The following is a 15000-nucleotide window of genomic DNA, read 5'->3' as shown; positions in this document are numbered from 1 at the left end:
TGATGACGTCCGTGCGAAAAGTGGAAGGGAAAATTTAGTGTTGGAGAATGCTTAGAATGAGCACCAGTATAATGAGGAAGGAAGGAATGGTGGAAAGAATTAAAAAAAAAAAAAAAACATATAACAGGTTTAAGAAGACGAAACTACACACTAAGAGAGGAGGAAAAGAAAGAAAGAAAAAAAAGACGAGTTAAAATAATTCTTTGTGGTGGTTTTGAGAAAAGTACCTCCCGTGATAATCTTATGGAGTCTATGAACATTCCAAACTTATTATGAATGCCTCCAAACTTGCACTACAGCTTCTAAGGTAGCTCCACATTACCATACCACGACCACACCTGCACTACACTTAACTACACCTGCTGCCTCCATCACCCCGCCACCACACTCTTGTACCATTCCCTTAACACACTCAGCCACACCTGCAGTCCTTCATCACATTCCACTATCACATTTCCTCACACCTGTTTCATTAACTAACCACATTTCACACACCTGCTCTTGCTCTTACACCTTAGCATATCTCCATCACATCTTCACACACCTTCCCCTCCCGGACATCACACTGCCGCATCTAGTCCTCCTCCTAGCTTTCCAAAAACCAACACATCAGCAGTAACCCTTCCCCTCCCAGTCTTTCGCCTCCTCAGCAGACTAGTATAGCTTAGCCCAAGCGTTCACATAAATTACGTGGTCTTTTGGGAGAGTTAAAAAAAGGGCGTACCACTGCAGAGAACACTTAGGTCTTAGACTCATGCAAATCAGACATGAGCTACGTGCGAACTCCTAAAGTTTTCCTCACATTTACATCGAAATAAAACCGCGAAAGACAAGAGAGAGAGAGAGAGAGAGAGAGAGAGAGAGAGAGAGAGAGAGAGAGAGAGAGAGAGAGAGAGAGAGAGAGAGAGAGAGAGAGAGAGAGAGAGAGAGAGAGAGAGAGAGGAAAAAAAAAAAACATATATACGAGATAAGGGAAAAGAATTATGAAACTGACAAAAATTAAATACATTTCATTGGTCGAAATAACCAAACAGCAGAAGGACAAGAATAATGCAAAGAAGACAGAGACTAGACACATTTCATAAGTGTAAAAGAGGAAAAAAAAAAAAAAGCATAATTTGCATGTGAAGAATGTGATACAAATTTCAGAGCACATTCCACCTCCGAGGCGCCAGCCATTAGAGCGCGTTCATGAATTCCTCGACTTAACAGAATCCAACGAAGCCGTCAAGCCGTCAGAGCCGTCAGCCCCGCGGCGTTCGGGCGTCAGACGAGGCATTAGCTAAGTATGTCGTTAGCGAGGTTAACGGGAGCTTTTAGCGCGAGGGAACCACCACAACGGGGTGTCGGCCTCTCGCTCTCAACCTCATTACTAGCTGATTTAATGGCAGTGATTATACCCTCTGAGTAGCCCGGCGGTGGTGTATGCAAAGCAGACCCCCGCACTTTGACGTCTTGTTTACGACGTGTGGGGACTGTGTGCGGAGTGTTGGCGGCGGTTACGGAGGTGCAGCGGTGGCGCGGTGAGGTAGGAGGAAAATGTGTGCGTTTCGTGGTGCACCGCGGCCTGGCTCCCTGCATGGCGTGGTATTGGTATCACGAGTGTTTGCGGTGTTGGGGTGGCAAGTGACGCCTTGGTGGTGCCTGCTTAGTGTTGTAATGGTGACGTGGCGTGTGAGTGTGCAAGTGTGTGTGTGTGTGTGTGTGTGTGTGTGTGTGTGTGTGTGTGTGTGTGTGTGTGTGTGTGTGTGTGTGTGTGTGCAAGTGTGTGTGTGTGTGTGTGTGTGTAAGTGTGTGCAAGTGTGTGTGTGTGTGTGTGTGTGTGTGTGTGTGTGTGTGTGTGTGTGTGTGTGTGTGTGTGTGTGTGTGTGTGTGTGTGTGTGCAAGTGTGTGTGTGTGTGTGTGTGTGTGTGTGTGTGCATACCTTTAGTGTGTACAGTGGCGCCATTACTGGCGGGCTCTACTGGGCAGGCGGTGCTGAGTTTGAAATGGTTCCTTGGCTTAATGGACCCAGCCTTTTATTCCTTTACCCAGTTTTCTACCTCGGTTGGTGGTGATAAGAGCGCCACGCCTCCTTTTTTTTTTTTTTTTCTACAGGATCACGGAAGTCGTCACCGCCGCGGCACTGGGTCCTCAATCACCCTTTTCTCGTTAGCACCTGAAACACTCCCCCCAGCCCTTCTCCCGGCTCATTCATCATCCTTTCTCCGCAGCTTCAACTCGACCCCTCCCTTTTCCCTCCTCCTCTCCGTCCTTCGTAAATCATGTACCAGGACCGGCCGGGCCATCGTCCATCATTGGCTCCAGCAGGGAACAGCTCTTTCAACTTTCAGATTCCAAAGCAAAATATTGCACGAACAGTTCTTTCTCGGCATTACTCTCAGCTCACCTTTCCTCTGCTAAATCCACCTTCGCTCCTCATGCTGACTGCCATCCCGTCTGCTGGGAGGGATAAGCATATATCTCACGCTCTCAGATGTTTTTTGGGATGTTTTTATAAACTACTGCGAGGATTTATCTTATTTATTTATTTGCCCATCTAAATCTGGAGACCTCATTGGTAAGTTGGTGTAATCAGCGCGGCAGCTCAGCGAGGCGGCCATTATCACGGATTGCATCTCGAGGGGCTAATCCTGCAGTGCGCGAGATCAGGGAGTGCGATGAGCCACCAAGTGTGTATGTGTGGGTGATCAGCGTGCACTGGGAGGCGGCCGAGCGTGTGGATCACTCGCCTGCCTAATCATCGCTTATCACTGTCATTTCGTACAATCTTTACCAGTCTGCAGCATCCTCCGTCTTCCTCTGGCCCTATCATCTCCAGCAGCAGGTAGAGTGATCATCATCTTATCGAGGCAGATATCAGAACGCGGGTAAAAACTTTATCTCTAGTTAGCTTATCCCGGGGCGTCGGTAGAGCTGTGAGGGAGGAGAGGAAATTTACCTCCTGCGAAGATCTGCTCTGTATAATGTGCGCGAAGCTGAGCCTGGTGCAAGTACAGTCAGTGGAGCAAGAGGATGTGATATTATCTGGCGTCAAACACGTTCTTACGGTCATCAGTACGTAAAATGACACAGGATAATCGTCCGTGCCCGGGGTGCTCGAGGATGTGGGCGTGTCATTCCACCTAAAACTTTTGAGCATAATCACCACACGCCAAACACTGTGGAATGATGAGGCAGTCAGCGCATCCTGGAAGAGAGAGGAATGAAAAAACAACAGAAACATCAGGCAATTCTAAAGCTAGAGACAGGAGAGACGACAGCCTGGCGATGGCTGGAAGTGCTGGGGAGCGATGAACGAGCAGGAGGGAGAGCGGAGGAATGGGGAGAGAAAGAAATGATGATGAAGGAAGAGGAAGAGGAGGAGGAGGAGGAGGAGGAGGAGGAGGAGGAGGAGGAGGAGGAGGAGGAGGAGGAGGAGGAGGAGGAGGAGGAGGAGGAATGGAAAAAGGAAGCAGCAGAAACATAAGAAGAAAAAGGAGAAGGAGAAGGAGAAGGAGCAAGAGGAAGAGGAGGAGGAGGAGGAAGGGGATAAGAAGCATAAGAAGAAGCATAAGAAAGAGAAGAAAAAAAAAAAGAGGAGGAGAAGGAGGAGGAGAGCATTGGCGATTAACACGAGGAACTGAGTATCGTCAACCTAGAATTAGCAGAGTCTAACGGGACGACTCACGATCCTATCTGCCAGAGTTAAGAGGACACGGAGAAGAAGAGCCCTGTGTTCTGTATTACTTCGCCTCTCTCCTCCTCCTCCTCCTTTCCCTGCTCCTCTTGCCCCTCCTACCTTCCCACACCAACTCGTGCTCTCCTTCCCCATCCTCCTCCTCCTCCTCCTCCTCCTCCTCCTCCTCCTCCTCCTCCTCCTCCTCCTCCTTCTCCTGTTCCTCCTCCTTCTCCTCCTTCTCCTGTTCCTCCTCCTCCTCCTCCTCCTCCTCCTCCTCCTCCTCCTCCTCCTATCCACTTATCACAGCAGCCATGAACCGCACAGTGGAGTAAAGAAAATGTTTAATTCGAACATTAACCAGAAATTTAAGCTTGTTTCGCTGAGAGGAAGTGAACTCGTGCACCCAGGTATAAATCTTTCTCTCAGGGCGTTTTCTTTAACTTGTTATATTTCAGATGGTATCTACATCCTGCCGTGCATGAGGAGGACGTTGGCACATCGTCAGGAAGCCCGAGTGGCGTCCCTATCGATGGAAGGGCAAGGAGGGCTGTGTGCGGCTACAGGCATGTTAATAAACACTGCTCCCTTCAATCTTCCCCCTGTCAGGAGATAATCTTGGAAACGCGGTAACTTTTCAGGAGGCTACGTAGTTGAGCCGCGTTACTTTATAAATGTGGGAAGACAGGATCTACTCGATTTATGTTCTGTATTCCTATCAGGTTGTGTCGGGGGAAAGGAAGTCAGGTAGTGATGTGACTGTGGTGAAAGCTGAGGCTAAGAGTGTATTAGTGATTGCACTGAACTCTTCCATGACGATAATTTGTTTTCAGGGCGCTGATGCCACAGGAACTGATCTCAGGTCGCAGCAAAAACGCCATCAAGGGAAAGAGTGAAATAAAAAATGTTTTCCCTCATAATTTTCTAGAAACCGCAATAATGAACAGCTACAAGTAAATGGATACAGCATCTTTTACTGAACATGACGTGAACCAGCAGGCTGTTGTAAGAGTTGGTCATGTATGTATATCAGTTAGTATTCTCATATTGTTTCGTTTATACACATAATGAATCTACTTTAAAATCACCCAGTACTCGTAGTTTCTCTCATCAAGTGTACAGCCATCAGTGGGCGCCTTCAGGAAATGACAAAGCGAAGAAAGGCTGCAGGTCCTCAAGCGCCGAGCAGCGGTGTCTGATTACTCTCAGCGGCCGGACTGAGGCATAACACGACAAAGTTGCGCAGCTGCCTGTTGTTGTTGGCGCTGCACGGGAAGGAGGGAAGGCGGTCGGGCTGCCATATCTGTGTAATCAACTACGCCTCAAGTCAGTGCTCCGTGGCGACACTCCGCGAGGATTGTAGGACATTGATATCTACTTGAATTTTATAGTCCTTAAATTTAGTTCACGAGGAAAGAAGATACTCAGGAGAACGATGATGACGGCATAAAAGGAAGAAGATGGGGAGGAGGAGGAGGAGGATGAGGAGGAGAAAGAGGAGCATCACAACACAACACAGTATCATATCACAACCTAATGCTTTAAACGGTGTTACCTAAATGCATACTTAACTATTGTGCAAACCTTTACCTCTAACATGAAAGTCGTACTGAAAAGTGAAGTTTATAGGTTTTCAGCGCTAACTTCACTCTCCGGCACAGAAAAACCTGGACTGGACACTTATAGATAAGTAATTCTTTCCTACTAAGTGTTCTTTCATCTATTTTGGCGTGGTCTACAACTTAATAGATAGTTTGTGGATTTCTGCATTTCATTTCACAGTTGTCCACATATTCCAACACTGGTTATTTGTGATTGAGTAACCACTGTAAATTCTGACCATTCAGCACAACCTACGTATTGTCTTCTGGCAGCCAGTTTGAGTCTCTAATCCCTGCACGTAAGTTATCTGATACTCCATCTGAATGCACCGCCTGTAGGAGTTTTTTTTTTTTTTGTTGAGGGGCTTTACCGAGGGTTTTCTGGGGATCGAAGCACATATACTACCCAACTTATATTTGTCTGACCCAGTTTTTGTAAACGTCTGAGAGAAATCCAATTAGTTACTCAAAACAGAAGGGCTCATTTTTAAACTTGTGCTGGAGGAGAGGAGAGGAAATGAGAGGAGAGGAGAGGAGAGGCAAGGAGAGAGAGAGAGGAGGAGAGGAGAGGAGAGGAGAGGAGAGGAGAGGAGAGGGAGAGGAGAGGGAGTGGAGGGAAAGGAGGAGTGGAGGAGCAGGATGAAGAAGGAAGAAGGAGAAAAAGCGAGCATCTAACACGCAATGTAATACAAGATAAGTGGATTAAGATTGTGTTAGAGGAGAAATGAATTGTTAATGCAAGGTAATACTAGTAAAGATTGATATAGGCAGTCATAAAGTGGATGGCTGGCCTGGATAAGAGCACAATGTTTTACTGTTTACTCCACTAGATAACAGAGGCCACGCTATAACAGGATGCATTGTAATTACCACCGTGTTGTTTGTTCCTCTCACGGCGGACGGGACCGTGGCACTAAGCACTTATGTTCCCCAGTGTTAATTAGTGGTTGTTTGCAAATGAATTAATCGATATCAAGAACAGTACGTCGTCTCTCTCTCTCTCTCTCTCTCTCTCTCTCTCTCTTTCTCTCTCTCTCTCTCTCTCTCTCTCTCTCTCTCTTTCTCCCCCACCTGACAGTTTTACTAGTTCAATTCAACTCAGGTACAGTAAGTCATTAGTGTTATTTACTTTTTCATGCATGTGTCGATCAAGGGGGAGATTCTACTCCATGTGCATGACTAAGAATAGATGCAACGAGACCACCAACCTTTGCGAGCCAGTTGTGTGGAGCGTCTGTTTTCTTCTATCTTACCTTGTCTTTTCTTTATTTCATTCATTCCTTCTTTTATTAGAAAGTTTTTTTTCTTTCCTCGTTTTAAAATGTTTTTCCTGTCTTAACATTTTTTTTTTACTTATTTTCCCATATTTTTCTTAAGATCTTTCGCTTTTTTTTTTTCTTGTCTCTCCACATATACATTTTCTCTTCCTCTCTCTCTCTCTCTCTCTCTCTCTCTCTCTCTCTCTCTCTCTCTCTCTCTCTCTCTCCTATCTCCTCTCTCTCTCTCTCTCTCTCTCTCTCTCTCTCTCTCTCTCTCTCTCTCTCTCTCTCTCTCCTCTGCAGCCGCGACCACAGCCTCAGTATGCACCAGCGCAGGCCCCTTGTCCATATAAGCACAACCTCACAACGTACTGCATCACACGCACCACCGTCTCGTCCCGCATCTCAACTCGCCGCCGCCCGCCACCCCTGACTCTCTCTCTCCATCCAGTCCTTCCCAGCTCCTCCGTTAACTGTGCTTCATATATCATCTTTAAGAAAAATATAGGAAGAGTACATGCATTTTCCCCCCTCTGTCGCTATTAGAAATGTGACTAATGGCTCGCAATCCTTCTTGATGCAGGCACGCCGAGTGAAGCTGTTGCAGATTATTAGTGAGATTTGAGGAGGGCGATGCATCACCCCGCCAAGGTAGACAATGCAGGTGGTAATTTGTGGCCTAATTAATGGACGACTCTATCAGGTCATTTCAGGTGGACAATAAGGTAATCCGAAAGTAAAAAAGGCAATAATGATAACGCTGTTGACAAACCTCATTAGCCGCGGAATGCAAAAAAGCTGATGCAAAACCCGATATCACACGTCCGTCCTGGCGGGGCTTCCAAGTAAAAGATTCACCGAGGCTTTGAAGTAAAGACTCAAAGATTTATTCATAAGGGCAAAATTCGAGCAGCACTGCATCAAGGCTTCGACTCCATTTTTGGTACCTCAGTTCTTCTCCTCCTCCTCCTTCTCCTCCCTCCTCCTCCTCCTCCTTCTTCTCCTCCTTCTCCTCCTCCTCCTCCCTTCTCCTTCTACCCGTCCTACTACTCATCCTGCCTTTCTTCTGTGTCGAGGCAAGAGACACACCGCAATGAAAGACAAAGAAACAAAATATAAGTGAAGCTCTTTTTAGCTATCGCGACCCGTAAATTTTGAATCATTGATCTTAATGAAACGTTTGCTGGCCACTTTAATACCCAGAAAGAAATGAAAGGTGGACGTAAGGAGGGTGTGGGTGATAAAGAAACTTAACTAAATAATTGTAATAAGAAGTATAGAAAAAAAAAAATGTACACAGAAATCATGACCAAAAGATTTATGGTATTGAATAACTGATAGTCAGTGAACTAAAAAATAAATGAAGAGAGATTTAAAGTAAAGATGAATTTCCCACAAAGGCTAAAGTTGGTGGAGCACAAAAGATACAAACTATATTAAATGTTACTTAAAAAAAAAAAGAAAACAAAAGCTGTGTGGATGAAATTTGAGAAAGAAGTAGAAAGGGCAGGAGGAGGGGGAAGAGAAAGAAAAGGAGGAGGAGGAGGAGGAGGGAGCAGGAAGAAGAAGAAGAAGAAGAAAAAGATCATTATAATTATCATCAACAACAACAACAACACGAGCAACAACAACAACAACAACAACAACAACAAAATCACAAATAAAGCCTAACCATCGTCATCACCACCCATCACCACCACCAGCGCCACCACCACCCCCAGCAACATCACCACCATTAGCACTATTTATCTGATAAAATAATCGCTGCTTGCATCAGTAACACTGGCCTCTCATCACCACTCACCACCACCACATGGTCGCTCATTCACCGCACTCCCCGCCGCCTTTGAGCAACACGCCACCAACATGTTTGCAATCACGATGTGGGTCTGTAAATTTTAAATGACCATAAATGGGCTAATCTGTGCGTCTTCAGTGGGCATAATGAAGGCGTAAAGGAGCATTGGCGTGTGACTGGGAGAGTATTAAGTGCGATATTTACTGCGCCACCGACACCAGACCCAATCTTATGCTTCCCGAGGCTCGTAAACAAGTGCCTTTCCACGGGACCCCTGATGCACTGGAGGCCGCTGCTGGTCCAGGAGCCGCTACAGCTACAGTTCAGCCGTGTGGGGTCAGCTGTTGGTTGTTACGCTACTGCTACTGCAATAAAGATGACAATAATAATTAATAGTACTACTGCTACTGCTGCTGCTATTACTACCACTACAAAAAACAGCAGCTGATCAGGAGTGGTAATTTCGTACTAAGAATGTAATGCTTGTGTGGGCAAAAGTAAGTTTATGGATGGGGATTATAGGTGGAAATAGGTAGATATGTTTCTTACAGGGACTGCCACGTGTAGGCCTGATGGCTTCTTGCAGTTTCCCTCCCTTTCGTATGTTCTTATGTTCTAAAGTTCAACTACTTGATAATCACCGGCGATAAATAACAGAAACGTCAACAAAAATAACATTCGTCATTGGCAGGCGTAAAACCACCACCTCCTCCACCATTACCGAAACAAGAACGATTGCAAACAACAACAAAAAACATCAACAACAGTAATAGCATGCAACAAACTAACCTGACTGCCTAAAAGTTTCCTTGCCTTAACAGACGTCCTCTCATTCAGATTCTTGGACACCCTCAATTAGCATACTTTCCCTTCTGGTCTCTATGTGCACCTCCACTCAATAACGAGCGCAATCCGGTTGAGTGCTGTACGAGTGCATCTCAATATAAAATGATTGCCGCATTTATATATCTCTGAATTCCACTCCAAAGAATACATTCCAGAAGTGCTTGACAGATGCTAATATATTTTTTCTTCTCTTCATCAGACATATGATTGAGTTCTAACGCCTTGGTTCCGTTTATGCCTCGAATACTGAGTGGCGTCACATGCCTTCCCCGCCCTCGTAATGATGTCGCCATTGTCAGCGTGTCTCCGCTCCCTCACACACCCAGCGCAGACCAGCAAAAAATCACATTCCTGCAGAGTGACAACAGAATGCTGAACTTGTAAACAATTTCATATTCAAATAATTTTCATATCAGAATGAAGCTGTAAGTTCTCTTATTATTCATTTGGGATTCCTGTTTGCTCTTTCTCTCCACGATAATGAAACTTGAATATTCTTAGCTTTATTAGCTGATTCTGGGCCATCTTTCCCTTGGCGTGCTAGTGTAACTGTTCCCTCCCTCACTGCTCAAGGTGACATAACCCTTTCATTGCAAGACAGTTCTACTCATAATGACCTAATTTTTTTTCTTATTTTTGTACTATAGTCTCTGGAGTAATTCTGTAGCCTAGAAAGACAAATGAACCCCATTTCTTTTATCTACGTGTCCATGCAAGCAACCTTTTACAATTCTCTGAATGTTAATTAAGGACGAGCACAGCACTAACATGATTAATGAAATTATGAGATGTCGGGTATGATTTTAAGCCCCTTTTTTTTTTTTTTTTGTTTTTACTTTTACTTTTGTTTATTTTGTTCTTATTCAAAAGCGAACTCCTTTGAGCAATGTCTGGATATGGAGGTCATCATTCATGTGTTCGTATGTTGTTTGTAACCACGGTGAGTTAAAAGCAGCACCCTTCATTCACCTCTTTCCTTATTAACGCGAACGTCTATCTGTCTCTCTGCGGAATATAACCACACTGTCGCAGGGCACTGAATAACCCCCCCCCCCTCTCCCCTCTCTCTCTCTCTCTCCTCTCTCTCTCTCTCTCTCTCTCCTCTCTCTCTCTCTCTCTCTCTCCCCTCAAGCCTCCACCACCTGCACCGCATTGTTCCATTACTTTCCCTTTCACCTGCCATGCATCCCGGACACGGCTCCTCGGTTCCTCCCAGCCTGCTAACCTGCGCTCCACCTCACCACGCCATGCACTCTATTTCTCTCCATTACTATCCTTATGTTTCAACTTTTTCTTACGTGCGAGAGGAGCAGTCCGTCCATTCCTCCACGAACTGTTAAGGGAAAGCTGCGATGGTCCGCCCGCGTTCTTCTAATTGTGTTCGTACCAGTGACTCAAGCGTTTTGTGGAGGAGAAAAAATATATAAAGTCATTATCTTAAAGTTTTGAATATCAGCTAGACTTATTCTTCTTTCGTGTATAATATTTTAGGATGACACCCGCGAACATTTGATTTAATCTTATTCAGGTTTAGCTTCAGGGCCTCTGTCTATTAATTTACTTCAAGTGTTAATAAGGCCGCATGAAGTGGTGTTAAGGAAGCAATTTAATATGATAACAAATGGATAACTTACGTACATGTCATTAGAGAAAACCATGGAGGAGAAATGACCGCGTGGACTATTCCCATATATTACTCTTTCTGTTCATGTACTGTACATATGTAACTATTTTTTTTATCTCTCCATCTGTTCTCTCTGCACTCACCTCACTCACTCCAATGAGGAGCAAAAAAAAAAAAAAAAAAAAAACAGAGAAAGGAACGGAACACACAATTGAAGACAGTGATGAAGCGCGGAGTCTCGGGAAGAATGAAAGCTACTTAGTTTGTTTCAGGAATTATAAATGGAAGTGAGACAGCGAGAGAGAGAGAGAGAGAGAGAGAGAGAGAGAGAGAGGGAGAGAGAGAGAGAGAAAGAGAGAGAGAGAGAAAGAGAAAAAAAAAAAGACCAGGTAAAAGGTACTTCGCAAAGGACGTCGTGAAGACCAAGTACATCATCACGTCCTTGTGCAACACGGAATCTCCTCCCCTCCCTTTCCCCTCCCCCAGCAGTGCCAGGCCCTTTCATCGCCCTGCCAGACAGTCATCGGGCAGCCACCAAAGCTGTGAGAACTGGCAGGGAAAAGACACACCAGCGCTGGCCAGATCAGCACCAGGACTCATGGCCGAGGGAGTGATCCATTAAAATGTTGGGATGACAACCAGAAGAATAAGCTTTGTGTAAGTCTTTGGGCGGGTAAAAATAGGTGATAATTGAGGTAAACCTGCAGTACTGAGGGGAGAGTAGCGGGTCCGAGTCTCAGGTGCGAGAGAGAAAGGGCAGGAGGAGCCTATCAGTGCGCGGGTATTGGGGGCGCTGCTGTACGGAAGCTTTGCAGACAGGGAGATAAATATTTCCTGGTGTTGACGGATTAACTAACAGAAATTACTCACGGCATTTGTTATAATACTCCTATGTTATGGTAAAACATGATGTACTGAGTATAGGAGATCGGATGAGAGGTTAGCTGTGTGCAATAAGAAGCAGCTGCAGTGCAACCAGCAGGCCAGTGGTCTGCGGGCCGTCGAGGAGAGGAGGTGTGATAGCTTGCTCCGCCCCGCTGCCAGACACATGCTGCCCTCCCCACCGCCCGCGCTAACATGCAGTATAACATGATTGCACCTTCAGCTGAACTGCATTACATTTTTCAGCATATGTTTAAGGCAAACTTGAAAGTATGTTAACATTTAGATGAAATGAAACCTGTAAGGAATTTTATTGTTTCAGGAATATATAATTATCTCTCTAACAGACGAAACGGTATTGTGCTGGCATCAGCTTATACTTCATTGTACGTAGGTAATTGCCGTCACAATATCTCATTCCTTTAGAGAAATAATATGCAGGAATATGGATGGTTAAGCGAGATTAAGTTAGATAACAATTTTATTTGCAACGATAATGACTTAACATGAAAAAAAAAAAAATAATAATATAAAGTTACTCACCAGAACAATACAGTTTTGTTCGCCAGAGTGAAACGGTTGTAAAATTTGATGTTTACCAAAATTTACTCATTGAAACTTCTGCATTCTATGAAATGACATTTTGCTAATACTTAACGATTGTCACACACTACGTATGTTGCAGCTCTAAAGGTTGCAATCAATCAAGTAGCCACTATGTAAACATGCACATCTGTTGCTGGTTCACGTGGTTCACGTGGTTCATGTGGTTTGCCAGTGCTGAAAGTCATCTAAACTGTCTCAGCACGCGTCTGCATGCTCAATGCCTAAGGCTGTGTCTGACGCTCGTAGGGAAGAAAAAATTTGATGGTTGCAGCGAACCAAATCGTATTTACAGATCTTGTTTTAATTTATTGTAATGAAAGATGCTTTGTGAAGGGGGTGAAGGGAGTGGGGGGACCGAGTGGCAGCGATGACTAAAACTGCGCGACGAAAGTGAAATGGGAAATGTACTCCTTAAATTAATCCTCCCCACACACCAAAGCTTGTCAGATCTCCACACTACACACCGCGGGAAAAAAAAGACGATCACTCTCCCTTTTCTGCGAGTCTCTTTACATGGGATCCTGGACGGCTTCCCTCTCCCTCCACCAGCGGTTCTCTAAACAATGCCGTGGATGATGCTTCTCCGCTCCTCATCATGTTTCCTCCCCACCACCGTGCTTCCCTTCCATCCATCACCAACAGACAACACGTGTGACTTACGTGTCAATGTTATTGTAATAAGGACGATGATGATAATGATGATAGCAATGATAATGACAACAAAAATAATAATACAATATAATAATAATAAATAATAATAATAATAATAATAATAATGATAATGATAATAATGACAATAATAATAATAATAATAATAATAATAATAATAATATTAATAATAGTAATGATAATAATAATAATAATAATAATAATAATAATAATAATAATAATAATAATAATAATAATAATACGATAATGTTGCTTATAAAAAAGAAAGGTGATGAAAAGCAGGACAGGTAATTGACAAGAAATCAGAGACAGTAGCCCAGACCCTGACGGCTTCAGTAATGGTCTGGGCAAGGCCTGAGATCACAGCAAGCACGGCTGACAAGGAGGCCTGCACGGGCTGCTTAACAAGGTGCGGCTCTTAATGGTTCTCAGAGCTTGGACTACACGGCAAAAAAGTTTATTTGTGGCACCAATGACTGTCGCTCTGCTCATTACCTCAAACTAACCAAGGCTTTCCTCTGATTCTCCCCGCCTGCATGCTCGCCGGGTGTCCATATAAGCAGCGAGGAGGACATCACAGGGGACAGGGAATATTAGCAGAGTGACAAATACGAGGCTGCCGCGCCATCAGGGCAAACTCTGAGACGCCACAACAAATGGGTTTATTCCTCAGTTACTTCATGTTTATAGGCAGTCACCATCACCTAACAAATTCACAACAAACTGCAACAAACGAAAATAAACTACCCGTTGCAAATTGTGGGGCTGCTAAGTAATGCCGCACCATCCGTTGGGGAGGACTTAGAGAGATATATTCGATATGAAATTTACCAAAAGAATATTTCTTTAAATGCATGGAGACACTTCATGAATCTTGATGAGTGATGGAGCGTCGCCTCGCAGAGTGGGACGAGCGGTCACCGTCAGTGGGGTGGGGAGCCGCGGGGAGCCACTGTCAGTTACGGGTGAGGGGGGGTAGGCTACAGGTGACGGGGGAAGGGCTGCATTGGGGGCACTGCTCTCTGAACGTCATTACAAGCTGGACACTGGAGATGAGGTTTCCTTGAGGGACTGCATACCACACCCAAAGCAGCAAGCTGTGCACCGTCACTAAGCCACAACCACTTCGTCAACTGGCTGTCACTGCAGGCAACTTGTTATGAATAAACTGATAAAGCTAAACCTCCATGACGAGGTGTCTTCCCCGTACACTGCAACGCAACACAGGAAACGCCTGCAAGTGATGAATAAAAAAAAAAATGAAACAAAGAAAGTAAAAAACTATAAAATACTTTCCCTATAAAATTCTCAAGATGCATTGCTTCCATAGATCCATCCCGGTGTTGAATGGCTTCGGTTTATCAATGTTTACCTGAGGCTCAAATTTACACTCTGGTAGCACCGTACCCTGCCGATGGGCGTCACTTGTCGTCGGGAGTTTTATCGCAGCATCTCTCTCCCACCTTGGTCGGGGGAGCCAAGAGGTGTGTGTGGTTCGTGTCAGCGGCTGGTGTGGTCAGGTTTGGTAGCAGATAAACATGGGTATTATGGTCATTTAAGATATCATCCATTAAAATTTCCATCACTGCTGCGTGCACGATGGCAAGGGAACATCACAAGGTATCTCCGACTCCCAGCGCTGAGCCAGTCCATCACCGTAATGACAAGACGCAGCCCAGCGCGGCTCGGCTCACCTGGAGGGAACAACCCGCGGCCTGATCAATCTCGCTTAATCGCGTCATCATATCATCGCGCGCGGAGATACCTGGTTGAGCTATTACGAAATTAGAGAGAAGATTAATAGGGGGAGGATTACGGGGAGTTTCTGGGCTGCCTACGACTATGATTAGTTTGGTTATTGAGATGGATGGCAGCCTAATGACGGTCCGTAGCTGGTGCTCCTTAAGGAACGGGGAGCAGCATCTTGGGTGGTGTTGCTGCCACCTGCCAGCCGCCACGCTCACCAAACCTTATGAACGGGGTATAACTTAACGCCAAGCACCAGGCTGATCGAAAAGCAAACAAGCTAAGTGACCCCCGCCAAGCTGCAGACTCCG

The 15000-nt window shown here is 45.1% G+C and overlaps 1 protein-coding gene across 12 annotated transcripts in view; it reads right to left on the bottom strand.

Moving 5' to 3' along the window:
- Positions 1–15000, bottom strand: part of LOC135100682 (helix-loop-helix protein ngn-1-like) — a 589312-nt gene that overhangs the window by 192668 nt on the left and 381644 nt on the right. The gene's annotated exons all lie outside the window — the stretch shown is intronic.

The sequence above is a fragment of the Scylla paramamosain genome, chromosome 5, assembly GCF_035594125.1.
Source record: "Scylla paramamosain isolate STU-SP2022 chromosome 5, ASM3559412v1, whole genome shotgun sequence".
In the NCBI taxonomy this organism is placed as follows: Eukaryota; Metazoa; Arthropoda; class Malacostraca; order Decapoda; family Portunidae; genus Scylla; species Scylla paramamosain.
This window is presented reverse-complemented; position numbering and strand designations above follow the sequence as displayed.